Genomic DNA, 21996 nt, shown 5'->3' on the forward strand with positions numbered 1-21996 from the left:
ATTTTTTGTTTGTTTGTTTTTAAAGTTTAAATAACCTAGTTACTGAATATAACTGGTTCAAACCCAAAATATTCTGCTTGCATGCACAGATGAGATTATCTGTTAGTAAACAAAAGCTGGTTTATCACATAATGCAGTTAGACTATATTACTGATAGTTATGTCACACTTAGATACAACCTGGCCATTCTTCTTTGTATAAATAAGTGGAAATTATTTTTTTTTATACTCATCTAGGCAGATATGTTTATTATGAAATAGCTGTCCAAACATCAGGTTGCGTATAGTTGTAGCAATTGGAAGTCCCCCTAGCACCTGAAGGCAGCACTGGGTCATACCTGATAGTGTGCCCAGCTAGAATTCTTCAAACAAGTAGCTGTGTAACAAGGGGAGCTCAACAGGCAGCACAATATCTGGGAATGTGAGCAGGAGATTGATACACAGTATTGCACACTGTCCCAGGCTGAGCGACAGCCCTGCCTTGGGGCTGTGCAAGGGGAAACTAAGCCTGAATTCAACCTCAACCTGACTCAAACAAGTAACCCACAAGATGAAGGAGACTGGACCCTTGCCTCTGCTTGGGGCAGAAGGAAGAACCTTCTCCCTTCCTTCTCCTAAAGTGCCTATGTGTAGCAGATATGATGCTCTGTGTGGAGAATGCAGAGCATGTCAGTAATGGACAGGGCCCAGGAAAAACCAACCATGCAAAGTTGATCCAACTGCACAACTGCATTAGAACTAGTACCACCAGAAAAGCTCATAAAGTATTACTGATTGGAGATTCCTTACTGAGAGGCACTGAAGCACCCTTTTGCCATCCAGACAATTTCTCTAGAGAACCTTTCTGCCTACCTGGAGCTTGCTTTCATGACATCAGTAAGAGGCTGATGAGCCTGGTGAACCCTACAGATTATCATCCACTCCTATTATTCCATGTAGGGTCTAATGAATTAATGATAACACAACTTAGAACCATCAAAAGAGACTACATGTCTCTCAGAGCAATGTTAAAAGGATCTGGAGCACAGGTGGTGTTCTCCTCTAGCTTCCCAGAGGAAGGGCCTTAGGAAGGAAAAGATGAACTGTATATGTGACTGCATGGCTGTGTGGCTGGTGCTGTACTCAAAGTTTTGGCTTCTACAATCCCGGGTCTACCTTTGAAAAGCTGGTCTGTTGGGAGCTGATGGGATTCACCTGACCAAGTAGGGCAAAAGTGTCTTCGCCATCAAGCTGGCTAGACATATAGAGAGAGCTTTAAACTAGACTTAGCAGGGGAAGGGGATGGAGTTTTGAGCAAGAGAGAACAGCCAGGGACTGCTGATGTATTAAGATCCAACAGGGAAACACCTGTGAAGTGCCTCAAAATAATTAGGGCATGTTCCTATAAAAAGGTGACATGTTCAACAGCCCAGCTGAAGTGTCTCTACATCAATGCATGCCAGTATGGGCAACAAGCAGGAGGAGCTGGAATCCATTGTGCAGGTAGAAAGATACAATCTAATTGCTATCACTGAAATGTGGTGGGACAAATCGAATGACTGGAGCACTGCAATCAATGGCTATAACTGTTCGGGAGAGACAGGCAAGGAGTGCAAGAAAGGGAGTGTAGAAGAATGCCTGACTAATCTAGTAGCCTTCTGTGATGGAGTGACTGCATGACTGGACAAGGGAAGAGTCAGATATCACCTTCCTAAGCTTCTGTAAGGCCTTTGATATGGTCCCCCACAACATCTTTGCAACTAAATTGGAGAGATATGGGTTTGATGGATGGACTGATAGATGGATAAAGAATTGGCTGGCTAGCTGTGTCCAAAGAGTTATAGTCAATGGCTCAATGTCCAGTGGAAACCAGGAACAAGTCGTGTCCCTCAAGGGCCCAAACTGGGAAGAAACTCTTTAATATTTCATCAGTGATATAGACAGTGTGATTTGAGTGCACCCTCAACAAGTTTGCAGAAGACACCAAGATGAGTAGTGCAGTAGATATGCTAGAGGGAAGGGGTGGCAGAGGGACCTTGACAGGCTTGAGAAGTGGGCCCATGTGAACCTCATGAAGTTCAACAAGGCTAAGTCCTGCACCTGGGTCAGGGTAATCTTCAGTATCAATACAGACTGGGGGATGAATGAATTGAGGGCAGCCTTGTGGAGAAGGACTTGGGGATGATGGTGGATGAAAAATTAGATATCAGCTCACAATGTCACTTGCAGCCCAGAAAGCCGATTGTATCCTGAGCTGCATAAAAATAGGCATGGCTAGCAGGTCAAGGGAGGTGGTTCTCCCCTCTAATCCACTCTCATGAGAACCCACCTGGAGTTATACATCCAGCACTAAGGCACCCAGGAGAAGAAAGATATGGATCTATTAAATTGGGTCCAGAGGAGGGCCACAAAAATGATCAGAGGGCTAGAACATCTCTCTTATGGAGAAGAGCTGAGGCAGTTGGGGTTGTTTAGCCTGGAGAAGAGAAGGCTTCAAGAAGACTTTATTGTGTCCTTTCAATATTTATAGGGAAGTTATGAGGAAGTTGGATAGAGACCTTTTACCAAGGGCTGTAATGACAGGATAAGTGACGATGGTCTTCAACCTAAAGAGGGTAGGTTTAGATTGAATATAAATAAGAAATTATTTATGATGGGCGTGGTGAGATACTGGAACAGGTTTCCCTGAGACGTTGTAGATGTCTCATCATTGGAAATGTTCAACATCAGGTTGGAGGGTGTTTTGAGCAACCTGATCTAGTGAAAGAGGTCCCTGCCCATGGCAGTGGGGTTAGACTAGATGACCTTTAAAGGTCCCATCCAGCCCAACCCATTCTATAATTCTGTGATTATCATGCCTGTAAAAATAAATTATTTTTTAGTTCAATAGCCACATTCGATCTTCAGAAATGAACCACCAGGATAAATTTTTATCTATTTGTGACCAAATATCAAACAGTTAAAAATGCAAGTTAGCAATTTAAAAATCAGTTGCATTTTTCCAACTGAGATTATTATTGTTATGAAATATCTTTTTCATAGTACTGAAAATTATTCATGTGTATATGTATTCACATGGACACATATAGATACAAAATTACACAAATGAAATGTTAGGAAGGAAAAAAAGCTTATATGAAATACTTTTCCCCTATCTTCCAAATACGGGAGTTTTTCATAAGGTCAGCAAATCCAGATAAATCAGATACACTGCAGTTAGTTCCTAGCTAATATGCAATAGATTAATTTCTTAACTTTGTAAATAGCTTTTAAACCCTCTAAAAATATTCTCACCTCTATTTTCAATGTCACTAGAGCTCAATAAAGGATAAAATGGTCTCATATGTCTCCTACTACTTTTTTATCTTGTTTGAGGTACAGAGAAGATTCACCTATCTTGGAAGCATGACTAAGTCATTATCCCTGCAAAACTATACTCTTCTGACTTAACCCCCCATATACACACATAAACACATGCAGAAGTTCCGAGTCAATGGAGAGAAATGGTGTTTCTTGGTTGACACTAGGATTCTGGAGGAGGTGATCCAGTCCCTATGCTCAGTGTGTGCTGTTCTGTTGGTGTACAGAGCAAAAAGGAAAGGGGTTGGTCCCCTCTGCTCATTTAGCAAGTTATCAGTTGTCCCTAACCTGACGCTGAGTGCTTAATACATTTGATGAAACCTAATAGCTCTATGACAGGCTCTGATGGGACTACCTGCCTAGGAAACAGAAGATATGAATTCTAGGCTGTGTCCCCATTTTGTGCATCCAAAGGCATATCTAATAGATCATGGAATAGATTTGTGGAGAACTTTCTATGCCTGCCTGTTAAAAATGACCCACAATGCAGTCAGAAACAAAGTGATTAGGTACATGTTTAATGGTTCATTTTTTTAACTTAAAACTACACATCCATGGGTTCTGGTTTCTGCTGCTAAGATATGTTTAAATTATTATTGTGATTGTCATTCTTATTGGTATTAAGAAAATTGATAGGCCAATGCAAACAGCATTCCAGGGGCAGAGATGTGGGTCTTCCAGTTTGAACTCTGGGTGCTTCCTGTTTGTATCTTAGGCATCCTGAATTACATGAACAATGCATAAAGACCAAACAGGGCAAGGTCAGCTGCTGGGCAGTGGGGAAACCTGTAGACTTTGAGAAATTACTTCTGTGACTGAGTAATGAGCCTTGGATTCTGCAACCTGGCACCTGCCATGAGTATTAAATTAATTGAAAAAGAAAACCCTTAGAGTCGTTACAAAGGCATAAAAGCTAGTGTTACAGAGTGGTGAGTCAAGCAGTAGCCTTTATGAATAGATACTGTGGTGTTTTACAATAATGATCAAAAGCACTATAGCTTGTAACACTATTACTGGACTCTTTATGGATAAGAAGCATTATGCTACTAAGAATTTTTATAGTTCTGAATCTACCAGGCTTTGCTGTAAGTGGCCCTCGATAAAAGACTTTAAGTTAATACCAGTATTTTATGCTGTTCTACCTTTGCTTTGAGGTCTCCATTCATTTTTCTTTATTATATTTCAGCAGATGGAACTGTAGGGACAGATCCAAGAAAAAGGATTTGAGTGGGCTTAAGGTTTTATGCTGGGAATTGTGACCTAGAAAATCCCCTCTGAGATTTTATTTAAAGCATTTGTGGTCAAAATTTGCTAGGTGTCAGTTCAATGAGTTCTCTGGGAGCCTTGGATTCTTCTTCAAGGAATGTGTATGAGGAACATGAATTTGGTCCCTAATGAGTAAATCTCTCATTATGAGAATGGAGGCCTATGATCTATTTTATGCATATTTTCATCCATTGACTCTTAGTATAAAATGCATTTTGGATTTCAGAAGACACTCAGGCGTCTATCACTTACAACTTAAAAAATGTTGTGTCTAACCCTATATTACTAAGCTCTTTATTTGATCTGACCTTTATTAAAATCATAGCTGTAGCAATTATTTAGACCATATTAATCATTGAACTGGTAATGTCATTCACTGTTGTATAAAGTACACACCATTAAGATATTTCTTCTTTAAAATTTTTGTGGTTCTAGAGGATTTCTTCTTACAGAGAACCATGTTAAATATAATAATATAAGGGAAGTTCTGGTGTAGTTATGGCATATAACCTTAAGATTATGGCTAAAGGAATATATGGTTATATGGTTACAGTATTATGGTTATACTTTATGCTCCAGGGCAGTGGGGAAGAAAAGGGTTTCTGCCATTTTTTGGTATGTAACTAGCCATTTTCTCCTCTTTCTTTTTTCCCAATCTTCTTCTTAAAAAAACTGAAAAACTTTCTAATTCAAGATCCTTCTGATAACACTGAAGTGAAACATGTCCTTTAAAAGATAACCAGCTGTGGATTTGGCAATGTGCTACATAGAGTTACAGAGTAAATACATAACGTATTGAAGACTTCTGGAATTCTGCTGCCAGTAATGAACTCAACAGGCAAGCAATACTACATTAGCTGTGGAAAACCTATTTTTAAATCTGTTTAATTGCCCAAAGGGGAATAAACCACAAGGATTCAAAAGACGTTAATTTATGGACTCACATTCACCTTATTGTCTTTCCTTTAACTGATGCTTCCCTGTTGGTTGTACTACTGCTAGGAATTTCTGCTGAAGCAGGGACAGGCTCATTTCTGAATAAAGGGTTAACAAAACTCTACTAAATCTGGATCAGCCAGTGAATGGATGAAGGTGCTAATATCCTGTCTCCCTCAGCCTTTCACATCCTCAGATTTGTGCAATTAACATCTTTGTTGCTTATTTATATTCTAGGAAAACATAGTAAGATAAAATATAAAATATAACACAATAAAGACTTCCTGAGCTTACTTTATTAATTTCTTATGACCATGGTGCTCATATTTCAATGCAATATGTGTTTTCCAGGCTGTGTGTGCCATGAAATATGAGCAGTATACGAGCTTAAGACATTTTTAGCACTATTTCGAAAAGGTCTTCACTGGTCATCTTAGATGTAAATTAACTTATTTCATATATATGTGGATTCTTTGAAATATTTTTTAAAATCCTGTATTTGGTGAAATGGTATGAATGAATTTCACTATATGTGCTGAATTTCATCAATGTTAATACAAATTTTTGCTAAGAAATGCTGCAAAAATTGTCTAATATAAAATCTCCCCACATGACTTCAATACTGGGGAATGTTCATGATAATGCCATTTTCTACATCCATTAAGACGTTGCAGTAACTTTCAGTTTGCAAGCCCATATGGTACAAATCACACAGTTTTCTGACATTAGAGGACTCTCTGATAGCAGGCAGAATGAGATATGAAATGTCAGATCTCTTTATCCAGTTCAAGCTAGTTTGAAGTGCAAAAAGCTTGGGATACTGATTTCTGTAGTGCTTGTAAATCTTGATAGTTCACTTCAGTGAGATGGAAAATGTATCTTGAACTTCCAGGATAATCAACACAAGTTTCTATCCCTTAGCTTTCTCTGTTCATAGAACATGCTTCTTCAGATACATCAAGAAGCCTTATTTTGCCAGGTACTTTCAAAATAAAATTGAATGGTGACAGTGATTCTAATGCACAACACTGGATTTAATAAAAGTAAGAGAGTCTTCAAATTAAACCTTTAGAAAGATGCTTGATATTGCCAGCTGTGGAGACATCCTAGAACCTCATTAACTGCTCCCAGATGAGGCTCTTGCCTGAACAGCTGATCTAGAAAATGTGTCACTCAGCCATGGAAACATATTTTTGTATCATGGAACTGCATGAAAATGCCTATGTCAATATTTTATCTTGGAAAGATGTTGTGACAACATCTAGTTATGTTTAAACTGAGGGAGGTTCTTTAGAAGATAAAATGTTCTTCATTCCTCTTCCAAGTAGATAAACATTTCCTCTACCTCTATTTAAACAAAGGATTATTTTAGGTTTTCTTATGACATAAATTTTATACTGTCTTTATAGAATAAAGTAGATATTAAAAAAATATTATCAACACTGAAGCATCAGAAAGAAAAATACTATTATAACGAATTAATTCAGGCAGGTGGTGAAAGCTATATAGATACCAGACATAACTTACTTTAAAACCACTTTCTTTTTCTTTCTTTTTTTTTTTTTTTTTTTTTTTTTCCAATAATTCAATTTCAGCTTCAAAACTTCTGGAATCATAGTCACTATAATTCTTAAATAACCAGATTTCGATGGCAGAAATATACATCAATATCAAAATCATAAGTAAATATTCCTAAGGAAGAAAAAACAAAAATACAGCACATCAAAAAGCTTTACTTTTCAAGAATATGACTCTATTTTGTGGTGCTTTTCAGTCTTGAAGCTGCCTCCTCTAACCATTCACATTCTATTCACATTAAAGGAATAATTGGATTTTTGAATGTTGTTTTTACAGTTATAAAATGAATACAAAAGATTAGTGCCACAAAGATAAAAGCATTTATATAAGACTATGTTATACCTGAGATTTTACAGTCGCGTATTCTCTTTTTTCATTCCTATATTGTGATCCGCATTACTACAAAGTAATGCACAGCTTTTACAAAAGTCATCTTTACTCACAGAAAAATGGAAAAAACAAACCCTCACTCACCAGTGATTATTAGGCAAGGAAAATGGTATCTGGAAAGTATGACATAACATAAATTATCAAAGCATAATAGAATATTTTCTTATGCACATAACTAATTTAAATTATAGGATTTACAATAATTACTTTGTCCATACACAAAGTTATTCACACCATTTAACATAAGATATTTAACTTCACAAGCTATATTAGAGGACTGAACTCCCTACATGACCAATGAAACCTGGAAAGGAAAATTCATAGCATGTACACTAGGAGCTGATTTGTCCCATTAACAAAAACCTGATGCTTTAACCTGCTGCTTAAATACAGGGAGTGCATAACCCCTAGCGGTGTGTGGCAGCTTCCATTCTGTGACTCTCCTCTGCTGAAAAGGCCTGCAGTGATAACCTTTTCTTATTAGTACTTGAGTAATCTGTGTGCTAGAGCACTTGAGGACCTGTAGTACAGTGGATAGAGAAAAATAACAGAAGAAAGTGTGTTAAGATATCTAATGCCTGTCTGGCTTGCAAAGCTTCAGAAGGAACTGAGTATTGTGGGAGGAGGAGTATATTGAGAGGACAGGTGAGAGTGTTAACAGTGAATATATTAAAAAGCAAGAATTGTGATGGGGTAGAAATAGGACAGTAACGTCTGGAGCTGCAGGAAAGAACAAATTTCTAAGCTTCTAGGGCGTAATATAAGCTCTTTTCCTCAAGTAACTAAGGAGAAAGACTGTTATATCACTGGGGGGTTTCATGGAGGCTTGTGGTCAGTTATATGTAGTTGATTTTTTCTTCCCCTATTCTGAAGTCCTTTGTTGGGTTGCCTACACTGTCCAAGGTAACATATCTTATACAGCAGCAACTAGAGCTTCTGAATTTACAGCTGAATTTTATTGGAGGAATAGCTGTTTCCATTACCAGTTTCTCACCCTAGCTGCCACAATTTCCAAGGCATCCAGACAAAGCTGGTTGGGCCATACTGAAAAAAAGAAAGAATTATAATTCTGTGGCTCTTAATAGCCTAACCATGACATGTGCAAAATAAATACACAATGGCATACATACATCCCAGTTTGGTAGATCTCTTTTTCATATCTGAGAAACTCTAGACTGTATAATCACACCAAAGATACTGTCCCTATGTTTTGTAAAAGCTGCTGGTCTTCAGCATGCTGGTCTTCTCCTCTTGGGTAAATTTTTTTTCAAACTAGTGAGTGTTCGAGCTGCTGAAGTAAGATGAAGTATAAAAGAGCATTCAGATTTTTGTGAAGTATTCATCTCAAACAAGACTTGTTGCCAAAGATGCAGGCCACGTGCCAGGCAGAATTGGGATTGCATGAATTCTGAAGGGAAATCAAAGGGATGAATGCTTGCAGGGTGGGCCTTGTGTATGTGTGAGAGAGAACCAGATGAAATAACACAGAAGTATTGAGAGAAAGTAAGCAAGGAAACTCTAGAGGTATCCATAGAAACACGGATTATTCTATAATTGAATGGTCTGGAATAGTGGACCATGTCCTTTATCCTTCATTCTGATTTATCACTTTTGTCTAGTCTTTGCAAGACCTTGTGCTAGCTTTGTACAATGATATTGACAGAAGGTTGAAGAAGATTGCTTTTGAATAGAGAGTAGTTAAGAAGTTCAGGTGCCTAAACATGGTGCTTAAGCAAAACCAAGTTCTTCATTTGGGGCTGACAGATGGGCTGCTTGGGAACCGCAGTTGAGGATGAGGAAAGATATCTCAGGACATCTCACATGGAATCGCCCAGCAAAATCTAGGTAATAGAAGAATTCCTTGTACACCTGAAGCCTTTGGCCTTGTTGATTTAACTCATAAACTAGAGAGCAATTTTAAATAATCTATATATCTGGAACTGTGGGCTCATTAGTTACCTCTATAAAGCCAAAAGCCTTGACAGAGTTTTGCAGCAAACAGAAAGAAAATGGACAATAAAACCTCTTCTACATATTCTCTGACCTGAGAAAACATTCTGAAAGATATAAGGTAGGGAGAAATTCCTAAGAATGGTTTATACAATTTCTGTCATATATCCTATTCAGACTCAAGGCAGGATGACAACACAGATGAGATACTCAATAGAATGAGTAACACAGTAAAGTTTGCTGCAGTACCATAGCTGAGAAACAGGAATTTGTTGTTAGGCGACTGATGTTCTTCTGTGCTTACGCTTATGATTAGTGGACCCCGTTTCTCCTTGTTGAGTCCTTGTACATTTAATGGAATTTATTTTGCAAGATCACATTCACATATTTTAAAATGTCATCACTTGTTATCAGCTGTATTGATTATATACAGCCACCTGCATTCAGACCTTTAGTTTCCACTGATGTTTTCTACTATTTATCCATTAGCAAGTGCAAGTAGGACTCCTCCCCTGCCTTCAGCAGCCTGAACTTTACTAGGCCAGAGCCCCAGGGCTTTGTGAGGAAAAAGTCTGGGGTTTTTATAAACCAAATAACCTCAAACTGTTCAATAAAATGTTTAAAATGTAAGTACTGTACCACTAGTGTCATTAGGACCTCAAATGTGCAGCACTGTGGCTATCCTATTTCAAATACAATATGAAATTATAGATGTTTCTACATAATATTGATTTATGAGACCTAGCAATAAAATAACATATGCAGATGGTTTCTAGAATGCACTTGGAGCACCTCAGAAAGATTCTCACAGTAAGCAGCACCTTTGCATAGTGGGATAAACTCCAGAGACAAGTGTGCTACATTAGTATCAGTGTCAAACTGACATTTCAGGGTCAGTGAATAAATATCCTAAAGCCCAAGTGTTTATTTTTGAGAAATTTCATATATAATGACCTTGACTTTACATTGTTTTTTAGGTATGCATATGACCTCTATCCAAATCACAGTTTGCTGTGATTTACTTCAGGAATATTATTCCTGTGCTATTAAAATGAATTAATCAAAGCTGGATACAGTGCTTTTTCTTTCCCATTTGTGCTTTTATTCTTTCCTGTGTGTTGATGAAATAGAGTAAGGACTTTGAATTATTAAAACACATGCACCCACAATACATACACATATATATATTCATACATATATAGGATTTATTTCCCTGATCTCCAATTTGTAACCATATGATACATAAAAATGTATCAAAATAAGGAAGATCAGTTCACTATCAAACCAGCTGGCAATTTTTCATGTGTGCCTAGTGAGGTTACTTTCCTCCTTACTCTTCAGGGTGAAAGCAACTATGCAAAGAGACTCTTTCAGGATTTACCCTAGCAGAATTTACATGAAACATATGTTTGGACATAGATAAGGAGACTTAGTCACCAAAACCTAAGACCTACACATCTACAGAGTATTATTTTGTTTGCCTTTATCCTTACAAGAAGAGTTTTCTACTGCCTTTCTGCTCTTCAGTGACTATGAAAAATAATGCTTTCATTGGAACATTGTAACATAAAGCAAGTCATACAACAGGGCAATCACCAACTATGTGAAATGTAACATGAGCAAGTGCTGGATTCTCCACCTGGGATGAGGTAATACCAGTTATACATACAAGTTGGGGGACAAGAGGCTAGAGAACAGCCCTGCAGAAAGAGACCTGGAGGGTTGGGTTGACAGCAAGTTGAATATGAGTCAACAGTGTGCCCTGGCAGCCAAAAGGGCCAACCATGTCCTAGGGTGCATCAAGCACAGCATAGCTAGCTAGTCAATGGAGGTGACTGTCCCACTCTGCATGGCAGTGGTGCGGCCTCACCTCAAGTACTGTGTGGAGTTTTGGGCACCTCAATACAAGAAGGGCATCAAACTATTCCAGTGTGTCCAGGTGAGAGCCACAAAGATGGTGAAAGACCTCGAAGGCAAGGCTTATGAGAAGTGGCTGAAGTCACTTGGTTTGTTCAGCTTGGAGAAGAGAAGGCTGAGTTGTGACCTTGTTGCAGTCTACAGCTTCCTCAAGGGGGTCAGCGGAGGGGGAGGTGCTCATCTCCTCTCCCTTTCTGGTGAGGACCGACAGCACATAAGGAAATGGAATGAAGCTGCTTCAGGGAAAGTTCAGGTTGGACATTAGGAAAAGATTATTCACGGAGAGGGCAGTCGGTCACTGGAACAGGGTCCCCGGGGATGTGGTCACAGCACTAAGCCTGTCAGAGTTCAAGGAGCAACTGGATGATGCTCTTGGTCATATGATTTTGTTTTAGGTAGTCCTGTGAGGAGCTGGGAGTTGGACCTGATGAACCTTATTGGTCCCTTCCAGCTTGAGATATTCTATGATTCTATTCTATGATTCTCAGTCATTGAAATGGAAGTTTTCAATATGAAGTGAAAGAACTAAAATCTACTTGCAGCCCTTACTAAGAACAGGTAAGTGCACAGGAAATGCAATGGCAGCACCTGTGTACCGCACCTATTATTTAACAACATTCTTAAAAAATGTGTTTTCCTGATGATTAGGATAGGGACTGAGTGAGGGGGGAGCTGACAGATGATGATTATTAATTATTTATGGGTAAATGGCTGTTACTTATTTTATCCCTATATTGTGATTGAGCAAGTGAGCTTCCAACCCAAGTAGGGTTCTTCAAATTTTTGTAAAGCTGTTGTTAATACTGGTATTGACTGCTATCTTAGAAAACATACTAGTGCTCAAGAATAGATGACAGACCAGTCTTGTTATAAGATGAATATCCTTGTTTCTTCACTGAACAGAGTGCATAGTATAATACAAACAATAGCAGTTTAAGATATTCCATACTTCCTATCCATGAGGGGCATAGTCAGTCCTGGTTATGAAGAACATGTTTGTCATGGATAAAATCTCATTAAATCGTAGACACGCATCTGGACCTATGCCCTCTGTTGCTTTTGCATTACATTAAAGCTGCACTGTGTAAACTTTCCCCACAAGTACCTGTACCTGGAACCGGAAGAAGGCTTGCTGGACTTTGCATCCCTCTGATATTTTCTAACTCCTCTGAAAGAATTCAGTAAAGAGGACAAGTGAGAGCAGTCCTAACGCAGCTGTAAGGTATCCTGGAATCATTTGGCCAAATGACTCAACGGATTGATTCAATAAGACATATACATAAGAGAGAATGCAACCCTTGTGGTATACACAATGACTTGGCCTCCTGTACTGGGAGCAGTACAGCTGTGTTACTGCAGTGTCAGCCAGCGATAGAAAACTGTTCCTCAGTAGCTTTCCACTGTCTTGAGGATTTCTGTACTATGTTCCATTTTGCAGCACAAAACATACCGTATGAAGACATTTTTGTGCTGCATCATAAATTATGTTACAGATTTAACCTCTAGACTGAAACCTTGCTCCTTTTAAATCTGTGGGTGTTTTCTCAGGACTTCAGCTGATCTGCAATTTTATTTTGATATTTGTTTAAGATCTGGATTTTGTGTGTCATGGCCGGTTTTCCTTTTCTTTTTTTGGATTCATGATGCATGGAATTTTTGAGTTGGAATTTAATAGATTTTAAAAAGTCTGCTATCCCATACTCTGATTTGTTATAGCGGTTAAGTTTTCAATGAATATTTTGAAAACCTGATTTTTTAATTACAACCTGCATTTTAACTTATTACATGGTAGAAATTCAGGTTATGTGAAACTGATAAAGAATAAAGAATTTTCAAGAAGTGAAAGTTACAGATATTATGTATTATTACTTTCTCTTACTTATTTCTTTCTTATATATGTGCACCCATAAAATACCCATAAGAATCTCCTAACGTAGCGTACCAGTGGTACTTAACTGTCAGCTGATTAGTTCCATACTTTTCAGCATTTGAATACAATCTAGGATAAAAATTTTCCATCTGGCATTTCAGTTCTATGTCAAACATGAGAGCAAAGAGCAAGTCTTGCATAGGTTCATCTACCTGTTTGTTACTGTTGATACTGTTAAACATCAAAGGCTTCAATAAGAACATTAGCTCCCTGGATATCTGCTTTTATTGCTACAGCTATCTAATTCTACGTGTTATGACTCTGTCTACTTTCTTAGAGACGGGTGCTGGTAACTTGAACTGGAATATTTGGCTTGCAACTACCTTTTAAGCATTGGTAAATAGTTACTTCACAAAACCTCTCTTATTTATCCATCTTTTCAGATGGGAAAACACTTTTCTCAGAATTGATGACTACTTATTTTTCAGCTAAAGTAAATACAGGTTTATATCTCTTTTCATTTGTGCAAGAAGCTGACACATTCTGTCACAACATAGCATGAGTAAATGGAAAAGTGACAGCTTCCTGGCAAAATTTTAAAGGGATAAACATCTATTTTTGTTTAAACAGCTACTAAAAAAAATGTATAGAAGATTTCCAAGCTGAAAGGCTGTGGAATATATGAGTGTTGCAAACTGGCAAATTAATGCACCAGTAAGATCCTGGTGCGTATTGTTACCCCTACTATTTTAACAGTATATGTCCATTACCTAGTATGAAAAATTTAAGTAATGTACAAGCATTATTAGTTTAGGTATGTGAAATGATATAGCAAACGCTGCATTTTGTTATTTTTCAGAAGAATAGATAGCCAAATTTTAAAAAGTATATTCTAAGCAGGAATGCATTTTTGTGTAGTTGCACACTGTATTGGCTTTATGTGGCAAGGTTTTGGTAGTGGGGGGAGGGGCATGAAGGGTTGGCTTCTGTGAGAAGAGATCAGGAGCTACCCCTGTCTTGGACAGAGCAGCTTCAGCCAGGTCCAAAACAGATTTTCCATTGCCCAAAACTGAGCCCATCACTGATGCTGGTGGTGCCTCTGTGATAACATTTAAGAAAGGGTAAGAAAATGCTGTGTGGCAGCTGTGAGAGAGAAGTGAGAAAATATGATAGACTCAACCCTTCAAACCCCAAGGTCAGTGAAGAAAGAGGGGGAGGAGGCGCTCCAGGTGCCAGAGCAGAGATTCCTCCCGTGCAGCTTGTGGAAAATACCATGGTGGAGCAGGTTATACTTTTGCAGCCCATGGAGGTCCATGGTAGAGCAGATATCCACCCTGCAACCTGTGGAGGACCCCACACTGGAGCATGGCCTCCATGGATATGCCCTGAAGAAAGTCCACATGGAGCAGGCTCCTGGCAGGTGTTGTGGTCTGTGGAAAGGAAGCCATGCAGGAGCAGGTTTTCTGGCAAGAACTGTTGGCCCATGGGGAACCTATGCTGGAGCAGTCCATTCCTGAAGCACTGCACTCTGTGGAAAGGAACCACTCTGGAGCAGATTGTGAAGACCTGCAGCCCACAGGAAGGACCCAAGTAGGAGCAGTTTGTGAAGGACTGTCTCCTGTAAGAGGGACCCCATGCTGGAGCAGGGGAATGGTGTAAAGGAGGAAGGAGAGACAGAGGCGAAGTGTTATGGAATAATCGCAACCCCATTTCCTATCCCCTGCACTGCTCGGGGGGAGGAGGCAGAAGAGTCAGGAGTGAAGCTGAGTTTGGGAAGAAGAGAGGGTGAAGAAAAGGTGGTTTTAGCTTTGTTTTTATTTATCACTATCCTACGCTGTTATCTATTGGCAATAAATTGAATTAATCTTCCCCAAGCCAAGTCTGTTTTGCCCATGACAGCAATTGATGAGTGTTGTGGTTTAGCCGGCAACTCAGCCCCACACAGCCGCTTGCTCACTTCCCCACCGGTGGGATGGGGGAGAGAATCAGAAGGGAAACGCTCGTGGGTTGAGAAAAGAACAGGTTAATAAGCAAAACAATAACAACAAAAACAACAACAATAATGCAGTAAAAAGGAAAATAACAAGAGAGGCATGAAACCTGGAGGGGGGAAAGAGGGAATGAACCACCGAAACAACCCACATGTGACACAGCCGCCGCCGACCCGACGCCACCAGTCCCCGAGCCGCAACTGCCCCTGTGCGCCAACTGCCCCAGTTAATGCACTGGTCATGGCGTCACATGGTATGGAATGCACATCCCATTGGCCAGTCAGGGTCAGCTGACTTGGCCGTGGCCCCGCCCCTCCCAGCCTCCTGTCCACGTGGCAGAGCGTGGGAAGCTGGAAAGGTCCCTGACTGCTACAGGTGCTACAGTGAAGAGAATTAACCCTTTCTCAGCCAAAACCAGCACAATGAGTAATATCCCTATCTTTATCTTGAACCGTGAGATTTTTATCTTATTTTCTCCCTGTGTCCTGCTGAGGAGGGGAACAGATAGAGTAGCTTAGTGGGCACCTGGTGGCCAGCCAAGGTTAACCCACTATACAGACTTATAGAGTGCTTACAGATTCTTACACCAATGGATTCAAAATAGACAGTTATTAGATTCTTTTTGCTCAAAATTAACAGGATGATGAGATATCAGTTCTTTTATATATTGCTGAACTTAAAATTCAGAAATGGTAAGGAGAAAAAAAATAACAGAGAAATGAAACGGAAATCTCAAAGGAAGAGAATTATGTGTTCAGGAAAAAGAATGAGAATGTAGGGCTGGATAAAGGATAAGTTTGGATAAGACACACAGCAGCTGAGGAAAGGTCAAAGAAAGGATGGAAAGTGTATACAGTTGTGTGAAAGAAAAGCAGGAAAGAGACTTCTCAAGGAAAGGAAAAGAGAAAATTAAAGGTTCACAGGTAAGAGACAACTGAAGAAAGAGTGGGGAAAACCACTGTAAAATAACAGGAAAGAGAAGGTAAAGTTCTGGATAAAGGAAGAATAATTGGATAACCTGGTCAAAGATCACAGAGATAAGTGGTGTGAGAAAACAGCGAGATAAACCAAATTTTCTTTTTTTTTAATGCTGCTGGGTTAACAAGTTTCTTAGGCATCTTCTTTAGCCTTACAAAGCTAAAAGGAGAACATTTACAAGGATGGTTGTCCAGGACCTATATACATTTTCCTTCATTTTGAACACTAGATACCTCTGAAGATGACACACATTCCAGTGTTGTGTACCTATTGGTCAGCACCTCTGAGCATGAAAATGATTTTATTAGCTCAATTTTACAAATTGGAAAATTGATGTAGTGTTGCTGTACGCTTCTACGGGAGAACTTATCTTGGGCCGCATGTCTCCGGGACACAGGGCTCTACCCACCCTGGGGACAGTGATGCACAGACATCAATATGATGGATGCAAAATGTCCGTCTATTTAGCTGCGTCACACGCTTATATAGCTCTTGCGCTTCCTGTTCCTGCCACTCCTATGGGGAGGAGTCTATCTTTCCGTCACATCCCGTAATCTTCCGGTCGCCGATCCCTGTCTATTCCCCTACAATGTAGGGAGTGATGATTTTTATGGGACTTCAGTGGAGTCACAATTATAAAGCCAGGATAAGTCTATTCTAAACCTAGTGTTGAAATTTCAGACTCAAGCTGTCCTCGTATTGCATGTGTTGTTGAAATAAATTGCATTTACACTTGTTGAGATCAGTGTAGAGCTCACAGAAGAAAGAAAGCTGAGCTTGGATTTAAATACAATATATCTTCAATTTCCATCAGTGTTTCTCACTTAACACTAGAGGACAACTCTTCTGCAAGTATCTGCAGTGTCAGTAATTCCATTAACAAAGAAGCCACTGCATTATCAACATACTGTAGCTTCATTTTAATGTGTCATTTGCACTTCAAAGTCACATAACTTTTATTATGGTAAATCAATTAAAACTATTTCTCATGATAATTTATCTTCTACAGAGTTTATCATCTCAGAGAATGCAATATTTCCCAATTTAACTTCCAAGACAAAAGTGATGTAATTTGAATGCCTTTTACTGAGCTTATTAAGCATAAAGATCACAGAAATTTCAAACCCTGAAAGATAACTGTTTCATCTATCCGATAAAATGGAAGTCACATTTTCGTAGCTTACTGGAGGTAGTAGGAGGCAGTATGCTAATTAGTAATATAACCTCATTTACTCATTTGGTATGTCTCTTGTTTTAAATAATAGTCTGTGTAGAATAGATATCCAGCTTGATACAAGTATGAAAAGGAAATCAAGTGAAGCTACTGTATTTTCAATAAAGCTGTGTGTAGCATTCATACGATTATACTTTTCTTTGTGTGTTTATAATCCAGGAATCACCTTGAAATAAAGTAAACATTTTCAAAGATCTTGCAGTGAAGAATGGAGGTTTGTATAGAAACATTCCCCTTGAGATGGGGGAGATGGGTCAGATCCTCAACTAACATTAATTGTCACAACCCCAGGGAAGTCAGGAGAAAAATGTCAATGTACAGTTGAAAACCTGATGATGTACAAGTGTTAAAAGAACACAACAAAACAAAGAGCCCCCAACTAGTATACAACATCCACCCCCTTGAAATCTAGAAGCATTAATTTGAGATCAAAAGCTCATCCACATCTTTAGTGTATGTATTTGAGTGTAACTGATTGTTTCTTCAGTGGCAGAAAGCTTGATTTTCAAATGCTTTTTTTCAAATGTGCTTAGGGGCACCTGCCCTCTGACTTGCACTACGATTTGTGCTTTTGGCTATTCAAAAAGGTTTTGAAAATGCTGCCAGTCTCTAGTTCCTGTCTCTTCTTCATGGAGAAGTGCTGGGTTTACACATTACATTATAATGTAGGTGAAATTTACAAATAACCCTTGACTCTCTTAAAATTAGACCATGCAAGTATATGCAGAGCAGCAGCAAAAATAGTCCCAACAACAAGTCATGCCTCTGGTCCCCTTTCTTTGCAACTGTACTAGCAATAAATAATTGCAGTACTGTCCTGGTTTCAGCTGGGATAGAGTTTGTTTTCTTCCTAGTAGCTGGTGTAGAGCTGCATTTTGGATTTAGTATGAGAATAATGTTGATAACACACCAATGTTTTAGTTGTAGCTAAGTAGTGCTTACACTTGTCAAGAACTTTTCAGCTTCCCATGCTCTGACAGGTGCACAAAAATCTGGGAGGGGGCACAGACAAGGCAGCTGACCCCAACTGACCAAAGGGCTATTCCATATCATATGATGTCATGCTCAGTGTATTAACTAGGGCGAGTTGGCCAGGGTGGGGGGTGGGGCAGTGATTGTGGATTGTGGCAGGACATCAGCTGGCTGGTGGTGAGTGATTGCATCACTTGTTTTTCCCCTGGGTTTCACCTCTCTCTCTCATTGTTTTCCTTTCATTTGATGATGATGAATATTTTTAATTCTTATTTTTATTTTCATTTTTATTTTCATTTTTATTTTTAAACTGTTCTTATCTCAACCCATGAGTTTTCTTACTCTTTAGTGTTCTGATTCTCTCCCCCATCCCACTGGGTTGGGGACAGTGTGGTATTCAGTTGCTGACTAGGGTTAAACCATGACAAGTACCTAAGCCCTGGACCTTTGCTCAGCAGGGGAAGAGAGAGCTGTTACTCTGTGTGTCATTTGATGGCCTGTGGCTAATACCTCATGGCTCACCACAGGAGTCATTGGTGCATGGTGGCTTTCAGATACAGTAAGGCTTTTTGGATGGAGTAGGATAACTGGGAACACTGGGCTCCCCTTTAAGCTAAAGCAGAATATATATTGACTATTTAGAGGACTGACATGCACTTAAAATCCTTGACTTGGCCTCTTTTTGGTCTCTGTTTCTGAAACTGGAGTATAATATGTGTGTCTACTGTAGTTGGAGTTTATGCTCATATATCACGTGGTAAAAGATGCTTCTCTGGAATTACCATTTTGCACACTGGAAGACTAAACTGCTGAAAGTATTCTGTCTCACTTGCTCTACCATACTTATGCTTTGAAAAAATTTCATTTTGTGTCTTTCCATGCAGCCTTGCTCATAAATGTACAGTAGTATCTTATCAGTTCACTCTTCTGGCTGTAAGACCTTTGGTGCTTTGCTAGATTTTATTAACAAGGGACATAAAAATAATTGAAAAAAGGTTTTGTGACGATACATGAAGATATAACTACATAAAAGGGATGCTGTATATATATAAAAAAGGAAATTTAGACTGAAAAGCTGCCTTAATAGTGTGATTTATTGGACTACATTATAGTCTCCCAAGGGAAGTGGTAGAAGCCCCATTAAATAATGGAAAAACTTACATCTCCTGAGGACCAGAACATATGGAACTAAATATAAGAAAACTGAACAGATTTTATCTAAGCTAGAACTGGCCAGTTTCTCCTGCCATTACAATATTCCCAAAGGAGAAGCAGAACAGATATACAGCATTTTCCTATAATTTGTATTTGTACGCATAAACAGTATAAAGTGCATTCCAAAATAATTTCCCTTGATGATGATTATTTGTTACTATGCAAAGTAACCAGTTTAACAGTAAGATTATTGTCCTTAAATTAATCATTTCATACTATGGCCATTCGAGGAAGCAAAGAACAAGTCATTCTTTTGTATAATCAGCCTGGGAAACACTTGCTCAGGAATCGTGTATCTAGGACTTGCTTTTGCACAACTAAAAGGGAGTTTTGCTACTGACTTCAAGGGGAACAGTCAAAGGACCAGTTTCTCAGGAGATGCTGAGGCCTTTTTGAAATTGGTTGTATTTGATTTTACTCAATATATATGGAAGAAAATACTTAGTATCTCCTTGACAAAACCCATTAGGTCTAGGCCTACCCACTGCTGAAGTCATTAAACTCCTACTAACATTCTGAGAACAGAGTTGCATTTTTAACCCATGAAAGACCCAAATATCCCTTGCTTTGTACTTTTTTTAGTTCTCTGCACTTTCGAAAACTAATACAAAATCCTACTCTATCACTGCTTTAGGGGTTACAATGTAATTGCGCTTCCTTTGCTTTGGTAAAAGGGGAGCCTCATCAACATTCTGTATTTCAGCTATTGGAGAAGTAAAGACCCGCTTATGCAAGGTTACTTATACGAATTCTTTTTCATACACTAGAATTATGCATCAAGACATCTGGACTATAATGCAAAAAGCTGCCTATCTATTATATTACCACCTGAATGTGTTATTAAAATGTTACTAGAGTGCTGCACTTTGATGGTTTCATGCAGTCAGAATCCAACGAACAGCATTTTAGAATCCCATCTTTGCATTACTATTTTTAAGGGTATTGATTTTTTTCTAATAGCCTTTCTGAACTGTTTCTTAGGTTCAATGAGGTTTCTTTATTCCCTAATTACAGAAAGCTTACTGAAGATAATACTGTCTTGAAAGACTTTTTTTTTCAGTTTAGTTTTGTTTTGATATGCTGACGTTTATGTAAATAAAGACTCAGTTTCAATATATAGTAGTCTTAAATCAGAGAAAGCTCATAATAAATATGAAACTAGAACATTCCTTTTTGTAAACACATCTGCAAGCCTGACTGCATCTCACTAAGCATTTTATAGGTTCATTACACTACTTGGCTCACATTGAAGTCACCTCAAATTTTATTTTTATTTTTTCTAACCATCATATGAATAAACTTTGGCTTCTGTTTAGACTGGAAAATAGCCAGTATCTGCTTATAATCTACAGATTCAGGGAAACATAACGGTTATTACTGGTAGTAAGACATTTCTCTACACCTGTCTGTAACATACTAAACTTTAGGACGGGTCAGCAGAGGTGTCACAAGAACTGCATGGACTATTTTATGTAGAGACCTGAAGCTAAAATGAATTGCCTTTCACTTATGTTAATGTGCAATATTTGCAGCAAAGCTAACTGACATGCATAAGTAGATAACCAATGGTAATGAGGGATGGTTTCTAAGCATCCTGCTCGTATCATTTGACCAACAGGCCTGATAACAATGATAACAATTGTTTATTTTTTGCTTTTTTCCCCTTTAGAGCTCAGATGCTTTTAGAGAGTTTCATCATTAGCTGCCTAAGAACTGGTTTAAGAAGCAGTTTAGAACAACCCCAGCTATGAGCTCCCCTACCTGCAATGACATGGTGCTTTAACAGGGCATACTGCACCAGCTTCCCATCTGGTGTTCTTACCATTAAGATTCCTACCACTCTACAGCATATGCCTACAGTATACTCAAAGAGTGGAAGATTAGGTCTTTGTTAAGGAGTTATCAAGAGCTATTTCAGTGTTCCCAAGAAACTCAGCATAATGTTGTTATCAGTTATATAATCCTATAAACAGTAGGAGGACAAAGATAAATACATAAGCTGTCATGGCTTCAGCCTGTACAGTATTTAAGACTACATTAAGGCATTCCTGGGAATGCAAAAGCAAGTAATATAATGGGGGATATATACTATCAGGCTTTAAAAAATACAATCTTCTTTTAAGAGGATGCTATACTTACTTTGCAAACCCATTGAGTTCCGCCTAAGCTCACCACTTGTAACAATGGCAATGTCAAGCCCATCAATGACAATACTTGAATTGTAGCTCACAAGATTCTTTCATGCATAGCAAATGATTAACTCCTTATCAGCATGAATACTTGTGCTATTTAAATGTTATGAGTTGTTACCTGCAGCTAGCTAAGATATCAGCAATTTCTGGAGGACAGTGTTGTAAGAAT

Source organism: Phalacrocorax carbo, chromosome 1 (assembly GCF_963921805.1).
Source record: "Phalacrocorax carbo chromosome 1, bPhaCar2.1, whole genome shotgun sequence".
Taxonomy (NCBI): Eukaryota; Metazoa; Chordata; class Aves; order Suliformes; family Phalacrocoracidae; genus Phalacrocorax; species Phalacrocorax carbo.